The sequence below is a fragment of the Adiantum capillus-veneris genome, chromosome 2 (assembly GCF_014529385.1).
Source record: "Adiantum capillus-veneris isolate H3 chromosome 2, ASM1452938v2, whole genome shotgun sequence".
NCBI classification, from domain to species: Eukaryota; Viridiplantae; Streptophyta; class Polypodiopsida; order Polypodiales; family Pteridaceae; genus Adiantum; species Adiantum capillus-veneris.
Genome location: NC_140932.1, coordinates 160,472,730 through 160,479,737, shown reverse-complemented (window position 1 = coordinate 160,479,737; position 7,008 = coordinate 160,472,730).

The following is a 7,008-nucleotide window of genomic DNA, read 5'->3' as shown; positions in this document are numbered from 1 at the left end:
GCTCGTTACTCGAGAGAGAGGAGAAGAAGAAGAAGAGGAGGAGGAGAATTTTAACGTAGTAGGAAACTATCCCAAGAGACCTTAAAGATCTATCTGACGAGGAGAGTTGACCTCGAGAGGGAAATGGCATAACCAATCTACCACACTTGGGTGATAGAGAGAGAGTGAGAGAGTGGACACATCCATACGCTCGTAGAGGATAGATTATCGTCCTCAATTCTAATACGATGTGTGCCATTCACATAATCTATACTTTGACAATGGTTCTAGATGGCACATCTTGTCTCATTGTGATATATTCACTTCTCTTGAGCTTGTTCCTAGCAAGTATCCTATACACATATGTCCACAAATGCCTCTTATCCAACCAAAGGAGTTGGTAAACTAGTGCAAGCTAGTGGCAGCTCTTTCTTCACTTGGTGATGCAATTATGTACCTAAGATCAACAAGAATTTACGATATGTCTATGTGCTTGTTGTTCTTCTTGCTAAATTTGTGGTTGACAAATGTATTGTTCGTGATCTTGATTGAGGTGATACAATTGTGGTATGTGGCACTTGTTTTGTAGGCTATGTAAGATTAATCTTTCGAAGAGAAATGTGTTGCTCACACACGAACAATGGTCATAGAGGTGAAGTGTGGCAGTCATGTTGTATAGAGTGTTCGAACTTCTAATAGCATATGCTTTCTTTAGTATTATTGGAAAATGTACAAATTGTGGAGCTATCTTTATTACTACTTTGGAGCTCAAAAATCTTTAAAACGTTACAAATGGATTGATCGGGTCTACATCAATTATGGGACCTGATGAATATAAACAGTTTTTGAATAAGAACATGGTGAGAAATGCCCCCCCTCACAGAGTGTGAGGAGTTGTGTCACGTGTTTTGGCCAAGGTTATAGGTTAATTTGCCAAGAGCAAAGCTAAACCTTGTGAAGCATGCAATGTAATGGAAATGGCCTATGAATTTTGAGAGTAGAGGAATTAGGAAATTAGATAAAGCACTTTTGTGAGATTACTTTGTGAGCATAGCGGGTGAACTTAATTGATGGTAGCAACATAAACATGGTACTTAGTTAACTTGGCATGAACAATACTTTTGCAAGAGAGAGAGAGAGAGTTTAGAGAACATGACAATAGTTGAGGATCGATTCATACGGAGCCGGTCCCCCCTCCAATAGGCATTTGTATTATAGTTTCTCCCATCAAGAGAGACTTGGTACAATACAATCTTTGTGTTCCTTGTGACCTAGGTGATGCAACGAAGATGGAAAGCTGCATGCATCACAAACATGACATAAACTTTGTAGAAAGCATTAACTATCCCAAGCCTTAGTCCCAAGGCCTCAAACACCTTCGAAGGTGGAGAGAGCTAGTGGGAAATGAGGATAGGGAAGAGAAAGAAGAAACATTCCATAGGAGAAAGAAATAGTTCCTCACTTATCATCACTCTTCTTGCTAGCATACATAATAGCATAGTAATGAAGATGGAGAAGATGGCAAGCTTAAGCATTGAAGCATGGCTCTTGGTTGGATTTGCATTCCATAGCCAAGAGTGTTGGTGTAGGCTCTCACTTCTCACAAGCTTGGAGAAGGAGGTGGAGTTCCTCAACTTTCACCAAGTGAGAATGAATCCACAAAATGAGTGTGTGTGTGTGTGGTGTATACCCCCCCAACAACCCCCTTGCTTGCTTGGGGCGAGTTCTAGCCTTTCCACATGCTTCAAGCTCATTGGACCCCTCTCCCCCTAGCCAATCACATGCAGCATGCATTCAAGTACATGGGTAATCTTTGGACAAGTGTCCTCCTTACCCCTTAGAGAGAGCGAGCTTGAAAATATCTAGACATTTGTTGGATGGAACTAGAAGCTCATTGGACCCCTCTTTAGCCCAACCAATAGCATTTATCGAAATAACAAATGATAGTTTAAATGCCTAAGATTGTCCATAATGAGTCAATTGATAACAAATGCAATTGTGTGTGCAGGCATGAAGTGCTCTTAACCTACTCTAATACCAATTTGAGAACAAAGGGAGGGAGCCTCTATACACGGTGAGATCTACACACTAAGCTTCACACGACCAACTTCTTATATAGTAAGGCCATCCTCTACCATATATAGGACCCCTTTACATGCGTGCATCTCTATGGATAATTGCTCCCTATCCTCCTAGATAGGCCCTAGCCCTTAGGCATGTAGCCTCTAGGCTTATCAATCATAAGCGACACTCTAGGACATGTGTCCTAACATGGCGATTGCTCATTCATCCATGAAAGGATTTTTGTTATCAAGTTAGCCATCTTTTGAAAGCATTGGCCAACTTACAAATGTAGCCTGCGAGCGCATGCAATAAGTTTTGAACCCCCTACTCGCTGCAACTTGGACTAGAATTTTTTGTGATAAGGGGTCAGCCAGTGAACAAATCAAAGGTGGACATGCGCATCTTTATGACAATATCCACGATCATTGCTTTCACAAAAGGGTTGTGCAAGGGGAGGTGGCACAATTCTATTATCGTAGGGAAATGTGCCCTCTTACCACTTCTCAACCCCACATCTATGACAATTTTTCATTTTCATTAAAAGTTGAATCCTTGATTCTTACAAGATATCCATCTATGCACAAAGCATTTGAACCATATAAAAGCTTTGACAAGTAGCTTTATCTTTTTTGCTTGTTTCACTTTTGCTTTTAGCTTAAACGGATAACAAATTCGGATTTCCAAACATCATGCTCTTGACCGTCAAGAAACTAGAATGAAATAGAAGGTACATACTTAACCGTTACACAAAAATTGAGACGGAGAGGGAAGAGAGAACAGAGATAACATTTTCATGATGTGAAAACAAAACTAAGAAATTATAGTGATAAACTCAATGTCTATTGAGATCAAGAACTTATGCTTTTAAAAGGAAATGGAAGAACTAATACATCACAGTCGGGGAGAGAAAGGTTAGTTCTTTTTGGCCTACCCAAAGGGCAAGTCCATAGCATTGCTTAGCCTTTTTGGCTTAACTAAATCTCTAAAATTTCAATGGTATTTTTAGATATTTTATTGCTGGTACATAAATAGAGTAATTCTTGGATTAGACTATACAATCCTTCAAAACATATTGTTTTTGTCCTCTCTTTTCCCAATAGATGAGATAATTGTTATAATTTATCTATGCACTAAAGACTAAGGTTGAATATAAATTATTATTTACAGTTTAAGATACTTGTTCCATATAGTAGATATTAACCTTTAGAAATCAAGAGATGGGACTTGAGATGGGCAAGTCTTGTTATCTCATTCTCCTCTAACCCACACATAGTCCCGAAAACCAAAATACTTTCATGAAAAATAATAGGAAGAAACAAATAATATTTATTCAATGATGCTAAACTAATCAAAGAATATGTGTCTACACAATGGTCTTATGGGACAATGTCAACAAAGATTAAATATGTTCAACTATCTCAACATAGTTAGAGAGAGTATATGTATAAGGGTCTCATAGGAGCCATGCCCCCAAAAGAGCCGGTTAGATAGGAATTTTACATAGGGTAGTGTCTTTATTTAAGAAAATTGGGTGATGAGGTCTCAAGGGAGCTTCTCAAAGGTCTTGAATTGGAAGTGATAGTTCCAAAGATGCCATGATAGACTTATTGTATAATTTACATGGAACCTAATAACTTGGTTAATCCTTGTACGAGTCTTCATTCTGTATGGTGGCTAATTATTAAGCTATAGCACCTCGGCATGGTCATATAGGCACTACAACATGTACGAGGAAGCCAAAGATCTATACAAAAGAGATAATGAGGAATGACCTTCATGGCCATCGGGCCATGTATAGAGGTAGCTTGGTCATCCATATTATACTAACCACTTGTGGTCTCTGTTGGGCACCCTTAGTCTTGTGCCTTGGGCATCCTCATTGATAGTGCTCTGGCTTTTGATATTGTCAATCAATTGAGCTTCCTCTTTATGGCTGCTATGGGGTACATATCATGTCGCCACCCTTTGCGGCCCGAGTATTACCACATCCCGAGCGAGATCTCTAGAGCAAGCAAAAACATGAGCAAATGGCTAAACGGTTATGATTTATGTGGTGTTATGTGGTTTGCTCTATGTTGTCCTTAGTTACATGGTTGTATTGTCCTCTATCAAGCCCATGCAATGGTCCTCCCACCACTCGTGCACAAAGTCCCATACAAGCATGCTCATGCTAGGAGCAACTATGACATCAATTTAGATAAAGTAAGAAAGCAACTAGGTATCAACAAAGAAAACCGTTGCACAATAAGCCATAGCTCACTACGCTCTTAATCTATGTGCTCATCTATACTGGTCTCAACAATGACCTCCTTTCCCTTGCAGGAAGTTTGCATCTGGAGGACAAAAAATCATGTCAAAACACTCCAAAATGCAACACACATAATAACTGCTCCTTGGATGTGCCACTAGTTCTCATTGCAAGGCAAAGCTCTCTTTCTCTCTCTCTCTCTCTCTCTCTCTCTCTCTCTCTCTCTCTCTCTCTCTCTCTCTCTCTCTCTCTCTCTCTCTCTCATGTCTTTGTGGACATGTTTATACACCATGGAGATCTCTCTATCTCTCAAACAATGGTGGATAGACACGTCTATCCACCATGGACATCTCTCTATCTCCCAAACAACGGTGGATAGAGCCTTGTAGACATGTCTATCCACCCTGGAGATGTCTCTATCTCCCAAACAATGAGCTTGTGCAAGGGAGGAGAGTACATGCATTCTTCCCCTTATGTCGGTGGTTATGCCCACCTCTTCGCTAAGTAAGAGACTTCTCAAAGGTAACCTTTTTTCATTGGGAATAATAGATATATGAAACACACAATCCAAACAATATCATTCAAATTATCCATGAATAAAAAAACTCTATCTGAATGCTTGTATGTGGAACTCCACTTGTAGGCTAGCTCTTGAGCTACCATGCATATTTTGTCTACTTTCCTCAAACCTTATTGACATCTTTTGTTTTAGCGTCAAGCGAGGTTTCCAAAGGATAAAAATATTGTGGTCAAAATGAAGTGTACCACTGACTTCATGGTCTTGTCAAGAATCCTAAAAAAAAGACTTCTTGGTGAGTACAACTAGATAACAAAGAAAACATAGCATATGGGCCCATCTCTTTCTTTGACAATTGTCTCTATTTCCATCCCTTCTCTCTATCTCTATTGCCAGCTCATCCCTAACCACATAAGGGACTATGTGTAAGCATGCCTCTATCTCTATCTCTATCTTTATCTATACTACCACCTGATCCCCAACCACATGTATATTGCCTCTTGCAGAGAAAAAGACTCAACAGCTTCATGTATGAAGGCGTGGCCAAAGTTCTAAATCTACATCTACTCCTTATTGTGTCTATAAACTCGTACTCATTTCTATGATAGCTATCACATTAACTTGATCACCATCGTCCATCATATCAAAAGCTCTTGAAACAAGACGTCTCTCTCTATGGGCCCCTCATGATGAGGAATGGTAGAGGAAAACACCATTTGCATCTTAGAATCTCTTTTGTAAAAGTTCTTATCATATATGTACACAAAAATTCTAGATTTTGATTGCATAGTTTAGTAAACTTAACTTTCATTGCATAAAGTCAATCACAAAAATGTTTTAACTTTTCAAAAGCAAAAAAACATTTTGTGTAATACGGAACTCAAGCTTAGGGAAATGCTTCACACTGGAATAGAGAATGATGTCAAATTACATTGGCAAAACAAAAACAAACCGAGATTGTTGACTTGAAAAAAAGACAGTACACCTGTCTCTAGACATCAAAGACTGACATAGGATACTACTACTGGACAAGTGTGACAAAGAGCAATCTCTATCACTACTTTTGAACAACTTTAACACTAAAAAATTGGTCAAAGTTAGAATTCAATCAATCCAATCCATGTGTTTTGACCCTAGCCTCAAGCCATCCACACGCAACATGGATTGCTAGAGATAGGTGCTAGAGAGCAATTATATCAGCGGCTTTCTAAATATGAGCATCAACAATCATTAATGATGTCTATATAGTCCTTTCTCAGCTCTCACAAAGATCAGTGCTCGCCTTTGGATCAATTTTTCTTCAAGGTGCTATAAAACACATCCTAGATAGCCAATTCCTTCAAGCATTATTTCCATCTAAGTTTTCCATCAAGTGCCATAACCTCAATAGCTTGCAACATCGAAGACGAACATGGCAAGACAATCATTAATCTCAAGATAAAATATATTTATCCATCCATGTTGGCATGGATGGCTTCAGGAAATATAATCACTTGCAATAAACAAAAATAGTGGAAATATCAAAAGGAATAGGATGATGAAAGAAGGGGACTATTTTCTAAAATAAAGAGAATATGTTGCCTCTAGCCATCCACATTGGCGTGGATGGTTTTTAGGTAGATCTTCTTGATATCTCAAAAGCCTTAACTATGTTAAACACATACAAAAGCTAGACATATAAATCATGGGACATTCACAATCTTGACACAAATGCTTGAAAATTCCCAACATTAACACCTACAAAATTGTTACACAAACTCTTGGAAAACATAAACAGAAATTTCTACATATCCTGACACAAATCCTTTCAAATGTTTCACATTCCAAAGCATACCATTGGATGATATGCACAAGATTTAGCACTTCTCACACCAATGCTAATCTCTAAGTTGACGTGCATTCTTGCAACTACCTCAAGCCATCCATGGGAGCATGGATGGCTAGAGGCAATGACTTGAGGACACATGATCCTTATCATGGAAAATTAAATTAACTCTAGGCATGCCTTCTTGCAACTGCCTCAAGCCATCCACATCGGAGTGGATGGCTTGATGTAGTGACTTGAGGACACATGATCCTTATTGTGAAATATCAGATTTACCTTAGACAAGCCTTCTTGCAAGTGCCTCCAACCATCAATGTTGGCACGGATGTCTAAAAGGCACTAACTTGAGGCCATGTGATCCTTAGCGTGGGAAAT